At 36.0% G+C, this 23,243-nt stretch overlaps 1 long non-coding RNA gene across 1 annotated transcript in view; it reads right to left on the bottom strand.

Annotated features, from left to right (window-relative positions):
- LOC131408602 (uncharacterized) overlaps positions 1-12,865 on the bottom strand; it is a 149,169-nt gene extending 136,304 nt beyond the window's left edge. The window contains exon 1 of the long non-coding RNA XR_009220795.1: positions 12,798-12,865. This is a non-coding gene — a long non-coding RNA (uncharacterized LOC131408602). The remainder of the gene's footprint in view (positions 1-12,797) is intronic.
- Between the last annotated feature and the right edge of the window lie 10,378 nt (positions 12,866-23,243).

Genomic DNA, 23,243 nt, shown 5'->3' with positions numbered 1-23,243 from the left:
ACGTTTTCAATATTTGAAAGACAGAAAGAAGACTAGGAGTATTCAAGTGGCCCTTCAATAATGATATCTTTATGCCTAGAGGAAATGTCCTTTCTCTGCACTTTAGAACTTTCTTTCCTGATGATATTTTTTAAAATAAAATAAAATATACTCTCTTATTGCCTTTCTTGAGCCACTTCAGTTTGGCCAAAGTCTATGATAGTTTGTTTCCCTGAAACTGAATGCTTCAATGTCACTTTAAAAAAAGATGTTTTTATCCTATTCTCTTTTCAGAAGTTGTGCCTTTCCAACGGCCTCCTATATTTGTATTTTTTTTAACTTTCTACCTTCCATACATCTACTACTTCTTGATTTATTTGCTTCAGAGTTCTGGAGATGTTGGACAGACAGCTCTGATGAGCCAAAGATAGAGTAAAAATTGCCACGGACTTGAAGGATGGTGGTTCAGCACCATGGACAACAACAGCAGATTTGCTGCTCTGCCAGGGCCAGGCATATATTTGAATTTTACTATTTTAAGCCAACTAATAAGATTGTGCAAGATCTACACTCACAAGAAGTAGTTTATTTGCCAATCTTGGCTGGACCGTATTCTTTCTCTGCTTGTTGGATGGAGGTTCCTTATGCAGTTCTAAGGAAGAACATAAGACTTTCAAATAAATGAGAAAAGAGCTTGCTCTGTAAACCACAAAGGGAAAGTGAGACTTGACCAAAAAAATGTGAACAAAGGGAAGGTAGCCTTGGCCAAACAAAGAGGATGCAGTCGTGCCAGTGAAAATCTCATAACACCCTAGACTATAGTCAAATGGCTTTTGTGAAGCCCTGGACTTCAAATGCTTGAGTCGAGATGATATATATTTTCTGAATCATAATGTGATGATAATATCTCTTATTTTACTTCTTATATCTTTGTACTGTGAGTCAAGCATCTCTTTGGACTTCCTTTACATTTACAGCAGTATATTTGTCTTTTGCAAGAAATCTTTACCTGGATTTAGAAACTAAGAAACAAAGTAAGCCAGTCGTCATAGTTCTCTGCCGTAGGTTGCGGACTCAGAAATACTGCTGACAGATTTCTACCAGATCTGGAGAGCCTTCAATATAATCCTTTAAATGTTTATTGAAGGTTAGTACACACATCTTTCCTTTTCATTGTAGAAAGGATAAAACCCGTACAACAATTGTATTTTACAACAGCCCCTTCTCAGCGTCATAAAACTGAAGTTGTAATTTAGGATTGATAGCTACAGAAAAAAAACAGGAGTTCAGGATTTTTCAAGTTTAAGACAAACACTTTGCACATGCACCAGTTAAACCTCCAGCACTTACAATCCTGTGAAGCAAATTCAGGCCCTGGGGCTTGATGGGATAAGCACTACAGGTACTTTATAACAGCAAGTGAAATCATCAATTTAACACATTTGATACATGTGCTGTTCAGTTTTCAAAAAGTAAAAAGAAAGCTGAAGGAAATGAACATGGCATATGACTCGATGCTAAGCATTTTGAAAATGCACATCTAGAATTGAAACATAATTTATCTTGCACTTACATGAGCATTCTAGACACCTCTATGCAGAGTCAGCAAAGTGCCGTGAACTGGCAATCAGCCTGGAGGGACGTGAGGTCACTGACCAGCTTGTAGAAGGGAGACCTAGCATTTTTGTAAAAATTTTGATCAGTAATATGAAGCCGGTGTTTCCCACCTTGACTAAATTCTGACATTTGGAGGGTTAGAATACTGTATAAACATAACTTTGTGCCCTTTGAAAAACTGGCTAATGTCTCATTCTCCTGGTAAAGATAGTATTTCCAGCTTAGTCGATTTTGAGAGCAAAAGCACACTATATTTAATGTTAGATAGCAAGAGAAATAATCAAGAATCAATCCTGGTTAAGAATTTTATTTTGAACATCAGCAGTTGAGTTGAGTATACATGACATTTACAATAAAGGAAAAATAAGAAATAACCAACTCAAGTGTCCAAATAATTGGGAATAGCAGCATACAAAAGGTAAGTATCAGTCAATATTATTTTTAGCTTTTTCCATGAGTGTGTACCATGTGTCAAAGACTTTGCAATGTACTTAGGGTCTAAAATGAAGATAGCCCTTACCCACAACGTAACTAAATTTTTTTTAGTCTAATAGGGAAAACAAATAAATTTTGTGATACCATACATAGTAATATAATAATGTATAATCTTAAAGAAAGCATCATAGAGGATAGAATGATTAGTATCTGTTGTACCCAATCTATGGAATAAGGAACAGTGTTAAAGACAAGAAGGTCTAAAGGAGCAAGGTGGAGCCTAGAAAGTATGACTGTGTTGGCAAAGGGTAGATCAACAGATTATGTGGACTACATATGAAGGCAGGAGTTTGATGGGAAAAAAATCTTGGATGTGACATAACATTGAAGATTTTGAAATAATAAAACTATGATTCAATTTTAATAAGCCTAACTGTTAAAGAAGTGGGGCAGATTTTTCAGTATTGGCCATTAAATCCATGGTGGAGACGTCAGTGGTGATTTGGTGGGGGTATCAGTGGCTGAAAGCAATTGAACCAGCTACGTAACTAATGTGTAGTATAAGTGAGAAAGAAGAGTCTGACCTAAAGGCATGGCATGGAATAACAGAAGGAAAGGATTTGAGAGAAATTAAGAGGATAAAACTAGTAATCATAATTGTAATAATCAATATTCAATGGAAAGATAAAAAATTCATCTACCCAATAACTCTTGGGGCAATTATCCCTGTGAATGACAATTTTAAGTCCCACTATGAAAAATATCAGCTTTCCAAGTAAGTGTAAGGATCAGTAAGAACAAAAATCATGTATTCATAGAAATACAAGCAGGAGAAGAAACCATATTAAAATGATGCCTGATTTCTACAAAACCTGAACAGAGCATTGCCCATGTTTCTGAAATTTCAGTTTAAGATATATATACTCAACAAAAATGTGTAAATAGTCATCAAAACACATGTACTAGAATATTCTTAGAAATTCTATTCATAGTAACCTCAAAATGGAAACCATCCAAAACCTATCATCAGTAAAGTTGATATATTAAGTATGATATATTCTCACAGTGGAATACTATGCATCAATGAGAATAAACAAATTATAACCGCACAGAAAAATATAGATAAATCTTATAAACATAATTCTGAATTAAAGACGCCAGGGACAAAAGAGTATATACTGTATGGATTCTATTGATATAAAGTAAAAAAAAAAATCATGATGTTAGAAATCAGCATAGTTGTTATTTTGGGAGAGATAGTGACTAGGAGACACAAAGAAGAATTATGGGGCTCTGGTAATGTTCCGTGACCTCTGTTACTTCAGTATGATTAGTTTGAGAAAATCTATCTAGTTGTTCCTTTATGATACTTATGTGGTATACTTTTCTATATTTATATTATACTTTAACAAAATAGTTTTAAAAATTATACGTAGTGAAGAAGAGAAGAAACAATCACAAAGAAATGGGTTGTTGCTGAGCAAATGCAAATGGATCTCTCAGATAGGCCTATTCTTATACCTACCTAATGTGTAACATTATACCTACTAATACAAAGAAACAAATCAGGCTCCCTTAGGGTTAATTACATCACTAGTTTAAAACATTCCTCAAACATATATTCTTCTGACTTTGTAGTTACCTACATGCTTTCAAGAGTTTAGGGTTACACAAATTGCATCAAAAAATTGTCCACTGGTTGCTTTTTGTGTGTATATAATCATTCCAAGGTCTTGTGTGGGCCGTCCATGGAAACTCACAAGTGGTCATGGATCGGAACAATGCACTACTTTATCCCCTGGAAATAATGGCTTCCAGCCAACTCATGAGAAGACTGAAACTGCCTTGTATCAGACTCCCTGCTGTGCATTAGAATTTCAGTTACAGCTGCTACCTTGTTATAACACCCACATTTCATCAGTCACAAGGCCAGCTTCACAGAAAAAATGCCCTCTATTCATTGTCTAATTATCAACTTCACATACCTTGGAAACAGACTCAAACATGTGGAAATAGCTCAAACATGTGTATGATTCAAAACATTATTGTAAGATTTAGATCTGGAACAATAAAAAATTTCCAGTCACTCTTAATGGGCTCATCTAACAGAAAAATAATGATGGCATAAAACTGGCATTTTTTTTTAAATGTAACTTTTTAATGGACAGATTTATTAGTAGAAATATGAAGTGATTTAGATAAATGGAAGGAAAAAAATCTAACATGGAACAAGGTGGGCCAAGAACTTGTTCAGAACATTGGCAGCCTGCCGAGCATACCTCTGGAAGGGGACATGCAACTTTAATCTTTATTATGGAGTAATAATAAGTGGCCTGCTTCTGAACACCATCTGCTCTCAATGAAGCATTGGAGTTACAGGCTGCTCACTCTGATATGCCCTTCACCCTTGCTCTTCAATTTCACCCAAAGTCCCATTTTGAAAAGTTAAGCTTTAAAGTTTATTATAATTAATATTCTTTAAAAGAACCGTTTATTTTTAACGAATGACAGAATGGACAGCTGAGGTTCCTTCTTCGACCCTGAAAAGCAAGCCAAATGCGAGGAAATGTTATCATCTAACTAGACATCTCTATTCAGGTAGAAGACAGAAGAACTTTCAGTTGGGTGCTCAGTGAATCTTCGAAGGTTAGACACTACATCACCTCTTGAGCCTACCTGTTTTGTAATATAGATGCTCAGTTTATATTAGTGATAAAGAGATGGAGACAGACGTCCAGCTCTTAATACAAAATAAAAAGAAAGTTGTGCATTCTGGTTCTAATGTTATAATATCCTAAATTAAGCAAGGCATTTCTAATTTCATTCATTTTATTGTGCCCTATTGATTGTTGTGCTCTACTGAATAGGGTACATCACCTCTAGTTACTTAGATTGTGTGGGAGGCTAGAATAAACCAGCGATGCTTTATAAGACACATCTGACCATAGATGACTACGAATGCCTGGTAATACACGAGATTGGTGTGGATTGAATAGTGTCTGCCCAAAATGTATATCTGAGTCCTAACCCCTGGTATTTGTGAATGTGGCCTTATTTGGAAATAGGGTCTTTGCGGATATAAATAAGGATCTCAAGATGAGAACATTCTAGATTTATGATGGGCGCTATATCCAATGACTGGTGTCCTTATAAGAGAAAGGAGAGGGAGATTTGAGACACAGAGACACAAAGGGGAAGCATCTAATGATGGAGACAGAGATTAGAGTGATGCATCTACAAGCCGAGGAATGCTAGGGATTGCTGGCAGCCATCAGAAACTAGGAGAGCGGCATGGAACAGATTCTCCTTCAGAGATTCCAGAAGGAACCAACCCTGCAGACACCATGATTCTAGATTTCTGACCTCCAAAACTGTGAAAGAATACATTTACGTCGTCTTAAGCCACCCACTTTGTGGTAATTTGCTATGACAGCCCTAGGAAACTACTACAGGGATAATTACTGTTAATTTAAATTTTCTGAGAATCTTTTTGTGAGCTTAGGAAAAAGAGATTCACTAGTGTTTGGAAGACACTGGCTATTAAGTAAACCTAACTGGCTTTGCCCTCCTCCCTTATATTTCACATTTTTTACTCAGTCACTCCTCTTCCTTTGCCAAGATATGTTAGAGAGAATGCTTAGAAACCAAAGGAATTGCTTTTTGAGGGCCATTTTCAAGACAACATGATAAAAATGAAAGATTTCAGAAAATTCATGGTAATTATTTTGGTAGAACCTTTAGAGAGTCTATGGACAATACGATATAAGTGAAAAGATGGCACTGCATTTCATATACACTAAAACAACACCGGAGGTACAAATGTTCTCCTGTGAATGTGATAGCACTGTGGTTTACTCTGATTATGTAAATGAAACACATTTCCCCCAAAGACAATGTACATTTACCCATGAAATCAGCCTGCCTTTGTATTTTCCTGATTAGTGTCACCATAGTGTCTGGTAACTTTCCTAAGGCAAGCTCCTACCACCCAAATAACATACGTTACTATTTCCTGAAACTTCCATTCCTAGGGCCTCTCTGAGAGGATATCACTAAACTCCCGTCAAAATGTATACTTATGGCTCAGCATAACTCAATTACCCTGACAATATTTTTTATATTTATCTTTTACTACTTAAACATTTATTGTTCTGTTCCTTAAATAAAACTGTGGAGCAAATCAAAAACAATTTATTCCTAATATGCAAGGCAGTAACAAACAACCTCAATCCCTTAAAAATGAGAATACTAAAGATAATGTTCTAAGAATCTCTGTCATCAAACAGAATTTTTAAACAGAGTTATGTTTTAAGATCGAAGCACTTCTCTTTTAAGACTATTCCTTATCTTGTGAAGTTGCCCTTGTGAAAGACACACAATAACAAAAATTTGGGGTTGATAGGCGATAGATGGGGGAAGCAGAAAGAATTTCAATGTTAACAAATATTTTGAAGTTTTCTTTTCACTGACTCTAATGACATATGCATAAAGGAAAATGAACCGAAATTGTTTTAAAATAATAATTGGTGCATAGCAATGAAAGCCATAATTTAGACATAAGAAACACTTTAATGCAATGAAACAAAACGTGTTTAAAAAAAACAAAAACAGAACAGAACTTCAGCATTTCTCACAGGACTTAAAGGCATTTAAGAGATATTTGAGAATCAGTAAGATATAGAGGAAGTCACAAGACCCGGATAACAAATCTGTTCTGAATATATTTTAACTCTTAGCTGTCAACTTATGTTTCTTTGCTGTATCTTTCATTCCTTATCATGCAGGACTGAGGGAAAAGGGTTTCTATGTTAGTTTTTCAGGGCTGCCATAACAAGTTACCAAAAATTTAGTGAATTAAAACAACAGAAATTTATTCTTTAACAGTTCTACCAGCTAGAAGTCCAAAATCAAGATGTCAGCAGGGCCGTGAAGGTTCTTACCTCTGAAGGTGCTAGGGAAGAAGGCTTCCTTGCCTCTTTCCAGCTTCTGGTGGATCCTGGCAATCCTTGCTGTTCCCTGGCTTGCAGACACATCACTCCAATATTTGCCTCCATTGCTTTCTTCTCTGTGTCTCTGTCTCCTCTGAGTCTGTGGGTCTGTGTGTCCTCTCCTCTTTTCATAAAGACACCAGTGAATGGATTTAGGGCCCACCCTAATCCAGTGTGACCTTATCTTAACTAATTACATCTGCAAAGACTCTATTTCCAAATAAGGAGGTCATTTGGGTGGACATCAGTTTTGAGGGGACACTTCGGGAGTATTCAACCAAGTATAGTTTCTGATGCTGCTATCCTAAAACCACCCTCCTTATTCTTTTATCTCCTTGCTAACTAAAGAAGAGAAAAAGAAGCAATAGTGTATCTTGATTCTTCATGAACTCTTAAATAAGGATGGAAAAAAAATTAATTATTTGGCCTATGGCTATCTGAGGGTTTGCCTATAAGGCAAGAAGGGCTATTATTACAATCTCTGGTGCTAGTTGATCCAGGGAGTTAAGAGTATGATGTTGGAAACCCCAACTGGCTTCAGTCTTTCACAATACCATGAACTCTGGGAAGTTACAGACAAAATGCTAACTCTTAGAAACAGTGGTAAATGAATAAATTCAAACCTATCACCACTAACTGAAAAATTAATCCAACATCTGCTACAGATGAGTAAACGAAGTTGCCTTTATAAACACCAGCAGTTCTTTCAAGTAACCAGGACCATCTGTAAATTATCTATGTTTTTTTTTTTCAGTTCACATTAATTATTGTCATTTGGAATAAATATAAACAGTTGATATCCCTAAGGAGATTTGGTAGTCTTCTTCCATTTATGAAAAGTCACCGATATCTATTCTTTCCAGGCAATTTTCTATTCATGACCTTTTGATTCTGCAGTCTAAGTATGACGGTAAGAATACTTTCATGTTAATTATATTAGCTAACAGAAATATACTGATTATAAAGAGCTGACATAAACACTAAACATTTTTCATGTATTACTTCACTTGATGGAAAGAATCCACTGAATTAGGAACTTTAATTCTCCCCATTTTGAGGATGAGAAAATTGAGGGCAAGGAGATGAACTATACTCTCCAAGGTCTCAAACATAGTGAGTGGAGGACCAGAGACACAAAACCAAACAGTTTGAGGCCAGAGTTCATGTACTTTACCGTTACGCCATGCTTTATCTCATACTCTCTTACACCTCAAATTTGCACACAAGCTGCCAGAAACCCCTAGGCACTTCTCTCATTTTAAACCTTGCAGGGGGTTTCTCTGCCCTTGGCCTTTTGCCATGCTACTCCATCCCCAACCATTCTGCCAGATTTCTTCTCCTTTCAAAGCCAGCTATTCTCTGCAATCTCTCTTCCAGGACACTAGTCTTGCACCTGGTTCTACTTTCTGAATCAACAACCTCCCAAGCCCCACTCTCCCCCAAGCTATTTCCTTGCCACCTGCCTTAGTCAGCTCGGGCTGCTATTACGAAATACCATACACTACGCGGCTTAAACAACAGACATTTATTTCTTATGGTTCTGGAGGATGAAAAAAGTCCAAGATTAAGGTGCTGGCAAATTCGGTTCTTGGTGAGGGCTCTCTTCCTGACTGGCAGACAGCTACCTACTCCCCAGATCCTCACATGGTAGAGGGGGAGGCTCTGGTGTTTCTTCCTCTTCTTATGAGGACACTAATCCAATCATGGGGCCCCACCCTCATGATCTCATCTAAACCTATTAGCTCCAAAGCCTCAACCTCCTAATACCATCACATTGGGGGTTAGGGCTTCAATGTATAACTTTGGGGGGCACACATACAGTCAGTCCATAACAACATCCAAATAAAAAATACAGGACTACATTTTTTTGTTGTCAGGTTTTTGTTACTATTCTAAGAATGGAGAAACAGAAGGGTGACAAACATAGAAAATTTATAATTTCATGAACAATTATCCTGTTTTTTCTGGATTTTTCTTCATGGAAACCTTAAATAATATCCAAAAATCATTTAATTTAAAGGACTGCTTGAATTGGCTTCCCAGAACTGCAATGGTCAAAACCTAAATTGGCTTGAATAGAGTTAAATTTATTCATGTTTGAAAATTTTTTGCTTATGTTTTCTTCCTTTGAGGATGGGATCATTAAAATCTGTGGGATGCTCAAAGCCAGACTGACCCGTTTTAGGTTCCCCAGAGCAAGCCTTGGAATCTCTCCACCATCTTACTCACTTAAACCTGGGAGAGACGTGCACAGTCTGCATGTTTCCTCTTGCTTCAGGGAAGCCATAGGCCAGTTCTCCTCCTGTCAGGACCTCAAGAATTGTCCACAGCAAAGTTAGCTGCATCCTTACTTAGGCTTGTTGCATTCCATCTTCCTAAGTTTCACCTTTATAATTTTACTCTCTTGAGGTGCTACTAGATTACTGATATTCCTGCTTTTACTTTATTCTGCTTAATAGTTTCTTTAGAGCAGGAAAAGCCCAAGGGACGCTGGTGGCCCAATACCAAGGAAAGATCAGTTTCTTGAAAATGAGCTAAGGAGAAAAGCATCTTAGTGACAGTACATTTCTTTCCAGTACAGTGTTCTGAAAAGGTGGTAAGTACAAAACCAGTGAAAATATTTTAGGTAATGCATGGATGAACATAACACAAATTAAAAATTGTGTATTTATTATAATATACGCACAAAAACACAATTAGTCTATCATATCTATGTTTGCTTCTTACTTCTTGGAACAAGGCAAAGTTAACAAAATGAGTAGATCTAAAGTCAATGTAAAGAGGGGGAAACACTAAGTAATTCTATAAGTGGTACGTTGCAATGGCAAAACATGCGATGGTACTATGTGGATGAGAGAAGTCTGGAGAGTATTGTCTTAAAAGATCAAGATACTCTTAGGAGCAGGAAACAAACAAACATGCACGTTCAGACTTAGATGTGAGATGGCTCACCAGCTGGGTCACCTTTGACAAAATTACTATAATTCCTGTGGTCTTCCTCAGTTTCTTAATCCAAAAATATGGAATGCCTTTCTCAAAGTGCACTTATGAGGATTAACAACATGACTATGTGGTAGGGCCAATAATAGGTGGCTAGTAAAATTTAGTTTTCTTTCTTCACCTTACATCCATCTGATAAAATAATAAACATACTAAGTGATGTTTATGAGTGGGCTTAGGTCTATAAATGTTTTCATTTCTCCTCACTCCCACCTCTACTTTTTCGATGCCACAGATGACCTCTACTAGTCCTTGAAAACAGGATTTATTCTCAGAAGATTTTTGGATTCACATTATGAAGGAAAAAACCCACAAACTTCAAAATCTTTTAAAATCTGTTCTAAGCTGTTTTGTTTCTTTCGGAAGATGGGCATTGACCACTCTTATTTTCCAATGGCTGGTTTAGAAGCTGGGTCACAAGAGGTTAAATTCTTAAAGAAATGAAAAATATGTTGCCTTTTCCAGAAAAAAAAAAAAAATCTGACTGTCAGTGAAAATAAAGCAATGTTCCAGTAATATTGAATAGTTCTCTAGCAATTTTTCAATATTCATCAGTGATAAATCTTTTATAAGGGATGTAATTCAGTGGTTCTAAAATTTAAATACACTTTTTGAACTATCTGCTAAGTAAAAAATTGATTTTTATGGGAATATGGAATTATTTGGCTTAAAATTATGTAATAATTGATTGAAGCAGTAATCATTTCAATAGAGGGATAGCTGCATAATTTTTAATGATTCCCTGCATAAAGTATGTGAATTTCTTGAAACTTTTGTTTTTATATTTAACCAAAGGCTTATTTGCAAAACACTTCAAAAGAAAGCAGAGTTAGCTTTCCTATTTTAAAAAATATGGCTAATAATTACACATAGAAATATCTGTATATTGTAGGTTTTAAAACTTAGAGAGTAGGTAAAAAAGAAATTAATCTTATGACTCGGACCTTTTAAAAAGTTTTCAATATATGTTTTTGAGAGGATATTTATCTACTGGAACTAAAGAAAAAAAAAGTCTAAGATACTGTATATACTCAGGAGATAGATAGTCACTAAGGAAGCTTAGAGAAGATTTCTCCTGGAGGAGAGAACCTACTCATACTGGGACTTTGAGCTGAAAACCCTTTAGAGATATTTCAAGGAAGAAGATATTTCAAAGGCAAATGTAAGTTGTTTGGGACGCTCCATGGGAAGAAGATCATGACTACATAATTTCTAGGAAAAGAACATCACAATGTTCTTATACATTCACCTGGGTGATTTATCTCTATAAGTTTAACCTCTAGAGAATGAACTCAAAGAGATCTTCCTTTAAAAAAAAATTACAAATATAGTACTCAACAAAAAGAAATCTATCAAGCCTTCCAAGTACCCAGAGGATAATTTAATCCTACAATCTAAATTTGCCTCATTTAATGCCTAAGTTTAATCCTACAATCCTCAAGGAAACCATAACAGTGAACAAGAAGAGTAAAGGAAATGATCCATTACCCATGAATATAGCCAACCCACTTCAATTCGCACATAAGTGGGGGAAAATATCCCCAAACCAGTAGATATTTGTGTTAGTGGATCTGAGGAGATAAATCATATTATCATTTCAATATACTTAGAAAAGTAAAATTCTCAAAATTACTCAATAGAAGAGGAATTTATAGATGCTTCATTAACACCTTTATGTTTATCTATGTAAATCTATTCATATCTATCAATCTATCAGTCAAATATCTATCTATATGGATAAATAGAACAATAGATACTTTAGCCCAAAGCCAGCATGTTACTGAATGGGGAGACAATGGCTGAATTCTCAATAAAGACAGGAACATTTCAAAAATGCTCACTAACTCCATGCTTTTTAAATATTTTGTTGATGATGTTATCAATGTAACCAGACCAGAGAAAACAATTAGAGGCTTAAAATTGGAAAGAATAAATAAAACTACCTCTGTGTATAAATCATAAGATAATATACTTAAAAAATTCCCAAAGCATTGATTTAAAAATACTACCTACAATAAAAATTCAGTAAAATAGCAGAATATAATTAACATGAAATATCAATAGATTTTATATATCTTCAAACAATAATGAGTTAGAACAGATAATGAAAGGGAAAAACCTCATTTCTAGTAGCAAATTTAAAGAATAAATAGCTAGGAACAAAGTTGATAAAAATGAGCAAAGCCTATATATATAAAGACAATTTTTAAATTTCCTGAAAGATCCAAAGTCGAATAGGACAAATGGAAGGCCAAACTAATTCTTAGATAGAATAACTCAATATCATAAAAATGTCAACTATCTCCAAGTTAGTAAATTTATTATAATCACAATAAATATAGCAATTTATTATCTGGAGCTAGACAAGTTTATTACAATGACCTTGTTAAAAAACTATACCAAATAAGAATAATAAGAGAAAAATCTGAAAAAGATAAGCAGTTGGGAGGAGGGGCAGGATAGACCTATCAGAAATTTAAATCTACTAGAAACCCTCTATGATGTACTTTTTTTTCAAAAAGTGTAGGTATTGGCACATGAATAGTCAGATAGCTATGTTTTAGAATAGAAAAGTCCAGAATTCTTATGTATGTTTTCAGTGACAGCTGAAATCACTAGCAGAAGTAAACTTTTTAATCAGTAATGTTGGGACAACTGGATAGTCATTCATGAAATGCTAAAACTGGACCTAGATCCCACAATTTACTCCAGAATATTTCCAAATGGATTAAAGATTTTAAAAACTACAAGCAGTAGATGTAACTATGAATGGATTACCTTATAATCAAGGAATGGAGATGGGCTTTAAGCATTCAAACTCCAGAAGCAACAAAAGATAACACTGATATATTAAGTCCTAAAAGAAAAATAAAACACCATAAATAAATTACAAACAGAAAAATATTTGGAAATTATATTCCAGGCAAACAATTTATCCTCTTAGCACATAAACAGCTCCTAAAAAAATTCAGAAGAAAATGGGTCGAATATCCTAATGTAAAATTGGGCAAAAAATGTGAAGAGAGTTCCAGGAAAAGCTAAGCAAATGGCACTTAAGTATATGAAGAAAAATGATCAGTTTCATTCATAATAAGAGATATAAAAATTAAAATACAAAGAGATGTAATCTCTCACCTATTAAATTGACAAAAATTCAAGTTTTACAATAAGTTCTGTTGACAATGCTGTAGAGGAAGAGATTCTCTATAATGTTACTGGAGTGACTACAAAATGGTGTAACTCCTATGGAGGACAATTTGGCAATATCAAACAAAATTACATAGCATTAACCCCTTGACTCAGCAACTTAACTACAAGGACTTCATTCAGGAGGGAAAGCAAACCATCCAGATATGAAATATCAAGGCAAATGGTTATTCATATGAGAATTATTTGAAACAGCAAAAGGTTGGAAGCAATTCAAATGTTTAGCATTAGAGGACTGGTTTAATGAACTACTATACTTCCACGAAGAGTGTATTACACACCTGTAAAGAAGAATGAAGACCAGTATTTATGTCCTGGTAGCAAATGACCTCCAGGTTATATTAAATGAAATTTTTAAAGAAGTGGGGATAAGAATACACATATGCGGGGCCCGCCTGGTGGTGTAGTGGTTAAGTTCGCATGCTCCACTTCGGCGGCCTGGGGTTTGCAGGTTTGGATCCTGGGCGTGGACCTACGCACTGCTCATCAAGCCATGCTATGGCAGTGTCCCATATAAAGTAGAGGAAGATGGGCACAGATGTTTGCCCAGGGCCAATCTTCCTCAGCAAAAAAGAGGAGGATTGGCAACAGATGTTAGCTCAGGGCTAATCTTCCTCACAAAAAGAAAAAAAAAGGAATACACATATGCATGTACTTGCTTATTTTGATAATAAATAAACACTGGAAAAGAAATAAGAAATAATAAAAATGTTTACCTATAAAGGGAATAGAAATTAGAATGAAAACAAGATTTCTCTGACAAAAATTTAAAATAGTTTTCTCTTTTAAACCATGTAAATGATTTTACTTGTATATTAAAACAAATGAATCATGAGAAATAACTCTAGAATCGAAGTAAAATATGAATAAAATTCTATTAAAATTTGGTTTCATCATTATACAGATATAAGGTAATATAAGTGTATGATAATACATTACTCTGACAATATATCCATAGTAGTATATATTCTAAGACAAAAAGAAAAAGAACTACAAAAATGTCTTAAAGTTCACTTAGTGGTTTTATTTTTAGTGCATTGTTGATATAATTATGAAACGTAGGATAAATCAAATAAATATATAGAGTAATATTAGGAACCAAGCATTTCAACATGAGAAAAAAGAACCAAATATAAAATTAAAGAAGTTAAGAGAGAAAACCTATAAGATTAGATTTATATCAGGAATATAATATATAGTCATGAATATATGGCTTTAAGGATTAAAGAAATTCTTCCAAATTTAGTTAGCATCACAATTATCATTCATATATAATTGACTAAAACACACATATTATGAATTTTTGAAAAATAGTTATTAAACACAGAGAGTAAATCTCTCTCTCAATGAGATGGACAGTGAGGGTGGGCTGCTATTTTGATTCTCAACATCAATTACAAGTACATTTTGAAATGTCCTTTGTTTGTCACCCCAGAGGTTTTCGTTTTTGCTTTTGTTTTCTCTTCTGGAATAATACTGGTAGGAGATTTAGGACTGGCATGGATAAAATATCTGGCTTTCTTTTGTGACTTTAGGATAAGGCAATTATGATAAAGAAAGATCACAGCAGGGTTCTTGGGCAGATCAATTTTAGGAAGGGATCCATAGAAAAGTTGGGATTTGGGAATCAAGTCCCTTTAAACTTTCCATGCTTCTGGACCCTTTAGAAAATCTTTATGACTCAGGAGTTCATGTACCTAGATTGAAGCCTCCTGCCCTAAATCACCCCAATATAATTTAATCATGGGCTTTCTTCTTCCCTTTCTGTTCTTATCTCTTTTTAGAATGCAGTTACTCACAATGAAACAAAAAATCTTTCACTATTGAGAAAATTCTGGAGTATACCTACATGTGAGCAGATAATAGATACTGCACATAGTGATCTCACTTTCATAATTTCACTTTGCTTTTCTCTCTAATGCTACCCAATTTATTATCTGTTGCCAGAGAATTATTGCTCCTTAAATAACAGCGATATTAACAAGAGGTATTTATTGATTGTCCACATTATGTCAGGGATTGTACCAAGATACATCATTTGGTCCTCATATGTCTTAATAATCTGAATTCTACAAGTGAGTGTTCTAAGCTTGGTGTAGCAAAATAGTATTCCTTGTCCAAGGTCTTACAACTAGTAAAACAGGATTCAATACATATCGGACTTCAAACTATGTGCTTCTAATCACTGCACTGTACTGTTATGATTGCTTGGTTTCAAGCTGAAACTTTGTTCTTCCATATTTTAGGGGCTCTAATATTTCCCATATTGTATTGAATACCTCTTTATCTTGAGTTTGAATGAGTCAATTTTATATTATGTGTTTCAAATTCCTTACCTCTAAAACACATGGCTTGGCCAAATGTACAGGTTGGTCCATTCTGAGGTTCCCTTCCAGCCCTAAAGCTCTATGGCTCTACAACTTCTTCTTTAGTCTATAGCTTATAGGAAGCTTTTCAGATAAAATAATTATTAAAGCAACAAAACCAATCCACTAATCTTTTCCTTTCTGGCTGATACAAAAACTAAATCGAGTTATAATTTTATTCTGCCTCTTGCTTCTTGCCACTCCCTTCTCCCCCCAAATTTGCCTTTTAAAAGCTGCTGCTTCGTTTTTTCTGCGATTCCTGCCCCTTTACTTGTCACTGATTTGCAAAGACTCAAGGAAGCCTGCCAAATAATTATTCTGAAAGTCAGCTTTAATATTTGTTAATATTTGTTAACCTTTTCAGCAAAAAAAAAAGGCTGATACTATTAGAGAAGGCATTGGCTCATCACAGGAGCTGTTTTCTTATAAAATAGTTGTAAAAGAGTGAAAAGGCCTCCAAAATATTTTCCTCCCTTTTCTGCCGTGATATCTGAAATATTTGTTATTGGAATTATCCCATGAAGACACTGAGGTTCCAGTAGGCTCCTACTAAAATGCACATATGTTAAATGAATGAAGAGCGAGGGAAGACGATATAGAGGAATAGGAGAGTAAGCCAGAATTTTTTAGTAAGTTATTAAAATGATTTCACTTAAATAACCACTTCACACAATCATGCAGATCCTAGGGGAACAGGGCACCAACCAGGTAAATTTGAGTGAGAAGGCTGGAGAGATTGCCTGATGAAATGAGGGGTAGAATAACTATTGGGAGGCAGGGAACAGCCTGAGGGCATTCTGGTGAAATGACAAATGGAACTGGGAACTTTGCCTACTTAACAATCTCGCCCAAGGCCAGCCTATCTATGGAGGTCATCTTCAACCCCAGGCCTGCAGACTTGATTGCATTGAAACCGCTTAGAACAGTTGGGTTCCTATCCAATACCTAAATATCTCCAGTGAAGGAGTTCCAATAACCTTGGCTCAGAGAGAATTTATCACAAACTGTTTACTCCACATCTTTGAAAGCATAAATACTCAAAGCCAGGCAACAATAAGAACTCTTTATAAACTACGCCACTGCCACTCTCTGAGATGACTCGGCGCTGCACAAGCAATAAAAACACAATACACTTGCTCTCCTGCAAATTAAGCTGTGAAGATCTGCCTCAAACCTTCTACAGAGATTTCTCAATGAAAGGGGAAGTGTCTGCATACTCAGCCCAGTGGTACACTCACAGCACCAAGATTTCTAATTACAAAACCTGTTCTTACTAAAATAACCCTCAGGCATGCACAACTGCGGAAACCCCACTGATAACTGAATTTCAGCTCTCTTCAAAGGGCAAGACCTTGGAAGAGGCACAGGGTGACAGATAAGAGTTTGGAGAAACACGCACAGAACAGGTGCACACATCTACGTATCTCTGAATTTTTGAATAGTGGCTCTGTCAGAATATCTAAATACTCAGCCAAAACCAGCACATCAGAAACAGAAATGAGGAAGGATTACGATTTATTACGTCCACCATCTCATCCTACCAACGTGCATAAACTATTCCTAACAGGCAAAAAACAGTACAAAAATATATCATCAAGAAATGTGTTCTCCTGCCTTTGACAATACTTGCTGGCTAGGGCTCACCTAACAGCAGTCTTATTTATTAGAAGCTGCTTTATTCCTGCATGGGGGCAATAACATTAACATGGGTGGCAAGACACCAAACTTAAAATATGCACTGGCATGGAGAACTAAAGCAGAGATGCAGGTCCTCATTGCTCTATTCACCTATGGAGGAAAATATTAGCACACGGCTTTAATGGGCTTTTTCTATGACCAATTTTTGAAAGTAAATCATGCAAATCTATAATATCACCATAGGAAGTCAAGTTATATGCACATAGCGTTAGGAAACTTTCAATGCTCTTTTATGGTTAAAGAGAGGGATATAGATTACTTGATTTTCATTTGTCAGATTTTTTTCTTTTTAAACAGACATGGGAGTCAATCATTCTAAGGTGATTCCCTTTTTAAACCTAATCTCACATTCATACAGCAAGCCTTAATGAGTCCACTAGGAGTAAACAAATTAGTCTCCAGGATGTATTATGCATTAATTAATCAAACTAATAGTATTGTATAATGAGCAATAGATGAAAATTAGTTCTAACTACAATACTCACATACAAGAAGAGAACTGGAGAAAAATATGGAGTAATAAAGAAAAATCAGTTTCTATAAATATAAGTTAAACAACTCTGCTTTCCCTCTACACATTTCAGGATATTCAATGGCAAAGAGAACATTCAAAGATGGCCTTTACAGCTGAGATGTCTGTGTGATAGAGAAGCTGGGATGAGGAAGCAGCTTTGAATAAGAATACCTGCAGGTCTAGAGGAGCACTTAGCAAACTATTGATTGCAATCTACTTTTGTATGACTCAGGAGCAAATAATTGTTTTTACATTTTTAAATAGTTGAAAAAAATCAAAACAAGAATAATCTTTTGTGACATCTGAAAGTTACATGAAATTCAAATTTCAATGTCCAGAAATAAAGTTTTATTAGAACACAGTTGCACATTTTTGTCACATATTATCTATGGTTACTTTTATGCTACAACAGCAGGTTGAGTACTTGTGACAGAAACCTGGCCTGCAAAGTCAAAAATGTTTACTCTCTGGCTTTTTATAGGAAAAATCTGCCAACTCTAGTCTCGAGGAAAAAACCCTCTGCAATGATAGGACCAGTGCATAGATGGTGCAGAAATATATCTTAAAAATTAGAGGAGAAGGCAGATACTATCTCACATGATGCACTAGATACAACACAACATCACTTCTTGCTCTTCCTGCCAAATCTTTCAGTCCAATTTTGACAAAAAAATCGCAAAACTCAAACAGAGGGACAACATACAAAAGTGCCTGCCTGTACTTTTAAAAAATGACAAGGTCATGAAAGACAAAGGCAGACTAAGGAATCCAGAATAAAGGAGACTAGCGAGACATGATAACCAAATTCAACATGTAACCTTGGATTGGAATGTGGACCAGACCTTTTTACGTTTTAAATTTTTTGGCCAGAAAGGACATTGTTGTAATAATGGGGTGAAATTTGAACAAGCTTTGAAGAGTAGATAACAGTATGGTATCTAAGCTAGTTTTTTTGTTTTTGATGATTGTAATGTGGTCATGTAAGAGGAGGTCCTTGTTCTTAAGAAATACACATGGAAGTATTTGGGGATAAAGGAGCTCCAAGTGTACCATTTAGTCTCAAATGTTTCAAGAAAAAAATGTGTAAAAGTGTATGTGTATCTGTCTGTCTATCTATATCTATATCTATATGTATATCTATATCTATATGTATATCTATATCTATCTATCTATCTATTTATAGATAAATGAGATAAAAAGAGATGGAGAAGAATATGCAAATTTGGCAACATAGGGGAATCTGGGTAAAGGATATAATGGAGTTGTTTGTACAATTTTCTATAAGTCTGAAATTATTTAAAAGTACAAACGTTAGAAGACTAGGATGAGAACGCTTCTGATTGCTTCTCCCCTTTCGTTAATGTGAACCACAAACGGCTACTTCTTCAGCTCCTCCTTATTAGTAATCTTTGGGTTCTGATTTGTTACTTGGTGAGGTGGCTTTGTACTGTATCATCGTAACTAATCTGGAACTGCCTTTCCCAGATTGCCTTTCCGGCGTGGTTCAAAGTCAATGTTGGACACGAGAGGAATTCATACATTATTGGAAGGTAGAAGTGAAACAGCGACCATTATTTTTTCCTTGCAAGTCAGTGCAGACTCCAGGCATTCAGGCAGTTCGCACATACTGTCACTGATCTGGTAGCTTACTTTCTTGGTGTGGGACATCAGTTAGACCCGTTGGTCCTTCAGCTTCCATCTGATCTCCTCCTTCAGTGTCTGCTAGTCCTAGATTAAATGTGTTTCAATTTGGTGGTGAAGACTAGAGCATGGCTCCTCCTGCAGGTCACCCTGGCAGGAGTTGCAGGCGGTGTGAGACAGACATGGACTCCCGTGTGTCCTGGCTAACCGCTACACCCAGTTCTCCTCTGTGACTGTCTCCACCAGCTCCCAGAGTTGTGTGAGGTCTAACCCCTATTCTAAAAATCCCTTATTCTATACCACTTACAGTGGCTCTGCTCCTCCCTCAAACTCTGACTCATACCCTTGGTTTCCTGAAATAGAGCAAAGGTGATTTAGCAAGCACTTGACCTGTTCATCTCAACTCAAGTCCCATGTCATTCCCTTATCCTTTGAAAGCATTTTATTATCTAGAACTGCTAGCAGAGTGTACTGAGAACTGCATAATAATAAAAATGAATGAAATCGCCATTTATTGAGTGCCTACTATGTGAAAAATCCTGTGGCCCATATTATCTCTAAAATTCACTAATATCCTACAAGCTAATTATCATCCTTATTTTTACGGATGAGAAACTGAGGGTCAGAGAGATTAAGTCACTTGTCCAATATCTCACACCTATATAACGGCAAAGCAGGAACTCAAGTGCAGTTCTGTTCAAATCTGAAGTTCATATTTTTTTTATTGCACCAAGCTGTCATCTTAGGAAAAAGAAGTAGCCTTCTCATCCTCTAGAGGATATTTGCTTTGTGACTGCCCAGAAATAAACTGAATCTAAATATTTCACTCTTGCTTATTCATATCATAGGGTTATATATCTGAGGAACTATAACAACTGGATATATATTATCATCTTTATGCTTTCCTTACGTCCTAGAAAAGAAAATATCAATAATTGCTGATGCACAGTGAGAAATATCACATAACCCTCCACTAAGGAGATATTTAGTTATTCTATACATGCAGACAGTTTTACTCAACTTTTTTTGACCTGCAGACTTTTTCACCATACTACAAAATTTTGTTTTCATAACTCAACACTTCTTTTGATGCACTTCTATATCTATGATCTCATTTAAGCTTTATAATAACGAGCCTAGGAAATCTATAGAGCTTGTGTTATTAATGTTTGTTTTACAGATGTAGAGATTAAATCCTAAGAGACTACACAAATCATCTTAAGTGGAATCTCTTGTTTTTGTCTACCTAGTTTCCTTTCTCCCTTCATCTTATAAGAGCAGATTTTGCTTGAAGACTCCTCTTCCTATGCAATTTTTAGTCCCTATAGTTTGTCTGGGGCTGGTTCCACCCATCCTAACTGGCAATGGGAATATTATTCAGACCTGGAAAATCATCATATATCATGCACTTGATCACAATGATGTGCTCAAAATGGGCATGCAACACATGCCAGTTTATTTAGGGCTAATCTCAGAAGGAAGACCATGAAGGCGGCATCTTCCTCCCCTGAACTTGGAGCTCAAAGAACATAAGCCTCTAGTTGCACTGGTCAACACAGAGTGAAAAATGAGCTTGAAGTCAACACAGAAGAAAAGGTAAGATGTAGAGAGACAGTTTCACGCTACTTGAGCACCCGGATCCAGCTATACTTAGAGGTAACTACCTTAGAATTTTTCAGTTACATTAAAAATAGATTGTCTCTCTCTCTCTCTCCCTCTTCTTTCCCTCTTCCTCTTGTCTCTCCTCCCCCCTCTCCTTCGCTTTAACTAAGCTTTGCAGGCACAAGATTAATAATACTAAATAATAATACACGCCCAAATTCCAAGTCTTAATTGCTGATCTGGAACATAGGTATACTGATATATAGCATATAGAATTTCTCTAGTAGCAAGAGACTTCCTTAGAAAATGGCACTTGTTTCCCCTTTGGTTGAGATATACTTCCAACCCAAACATTCATTTCAATTTTGCTTTTCTAGAGAATTTTCTCTAGATATTCAAGAGAATATCCATTGGAAGAATAAATGCTTGTGGAATCTGACATTTCACTAAGCTGTGTAATTGCATATGTAGTATAAAGGATACCAATAAGGCAAAATTGATTTGAGTGCTATTTTTCTGTTGCAGAAATCCAGTTGGTTTATGCTATAATCAAAATCCAGAGACTGAATTATAACATCAGTCATCAATGTCTCCCTTAATCAATTATTTTTACTATGTTTAGGGAAGATTTATAAGCAAAAACAAGCATTTCTGAATTGTTTCTGTGTGTGGTTTTCTTTTCATTTCCTGTTCTTTTGAACTAGAGACTAATAAATCTTGTACAGTACTAGAGCAAGAATTCACTATATTATGATGAAAGAGAACTGAGAACATTTTTGTCTGAGTGATGAAGGAGCAGACAATACATAATTTATAGCAAAATAAAAGTGATACTGTATTATACTATAAAGCTGTCAATTGGATTATCACTGAATAAGCTGTTCAGTGTTTACTTGTGTGTAACTGATATGTTGAACAATAAAGACTCGTAGAGTGCAATCAGAAAACAATTTTATTTTTGCCCTTCACTGCTTCTTCAAATGCTTTTCATGCAACCAGTTCTTCTGCACCTAGAAGAAATCTTGGGCAGGTCTCATAGCTTAGCTCCTTCCCTTTACTTGACAAACCACGCTTCAGTCTATCTCAGCCATAAAAATCATCTCCTTTTAGCAATTACTTTGTCCACTCTGTTGTATTGATCACAAACTGTAAAGGTCATTCCAAGTTAAAAGTTTCTCCCAGTGGACCCTTCTTCCACCAGCTCCCACCTTCCTCTGGCTGCCTCCTGTAGCAGGAAGAGGACACGTGGTTGGCTTCTTTATTTTTCTGCCTTGGCTGCTGCTCCTCGTCCTTCACTCACTAGGCTGCCTATGGCTCCTCTAAGATGAAACAGAGGAGGGAGGGGAGGATGCTGACAGGAAATACCTCTCTGGGCTGACACTGTGTAATGGGGTGCTGGTTTCCTCCGGAATTGGCAGATGTGTAAAGGTAATTCTTTTTTTCATGTGTGCTCCCCTTTACTCCTGGCAGATGTCCTCCATATTCCTCTTACTTGGGTGGTACCTGTCCTTCAGCCAGCTGTTTACCACTCCTCCTCAGTTCTGCACCTCGCTGTGTACTTCCAGCCTCTTCTGCTGAGGTCACTTGTCATTGAGCAGATGCTCTCCAGGGAAGAAGCCTTAAGCCAACAATCCCACCGTGGGATGCCATGTAGTTATCTTTGACTTGCATTTGGAGAGAGGGTGGTTTCTTCCAAATGAAACCCTCTTCTCTGCTGCCATAAGACATTTCAGGTAGCCTCTGCTGTAGCCTTTTTGTTCAAGAGTTAATCAGACTCCAGTCCACCATGTCCACTAAACTGCAAGAGTCACATCTCTAGACTCCATGGGGCCTCCTTATAGCCTTTTTAACTAGGTTTGGGAGGAAGTGAAAACCATCAACCCATCATCCATCAGGAGTAATTTTTTCAAGAAGTTCTTTTGTTTCCAACCTGTTGGCCCTTACAAATTCAAACTTTTTATAAGTTTGGCAAAACTAGTTTTAAGGCACCTCTTTCTTTGTAAGTCCTACTTGTATAATCTAGCTCCTCCCTTTGGAATTTGGATAGCTGGTACCTACTTTCTTAGAGCTTTGGTTAAATTTGTGTCATATTAAACAGCCCATTGATGTGAATCTCTTCCACTCAAAGCAGTTTCACCAAATACCATAACATTTTCCATTTTTAAAATCATGTTCTACAGTTAATCAATCTGTAGT

The sequence above is a fragment of the Diceros bicornis genome, chromosome 1, assembly GCF_020826845.1.
Source record: "Diceros bicornis minor isolate mBicDic1 chromosome 1, mDicBic1.mat.cur, whole genome shotgun sequence".
Classification (NCBI taxonomy): Eukaryota; Metazoa; Chordata; class Mammalia; order Perissodactyla; family Rhinocerotidae; genus Diceros; species Diceros bicornis.
Note: the sequence above shows the minus strand (reverse complement) of the source record. Positions and strands in the feature narration are given on the sequence as shown.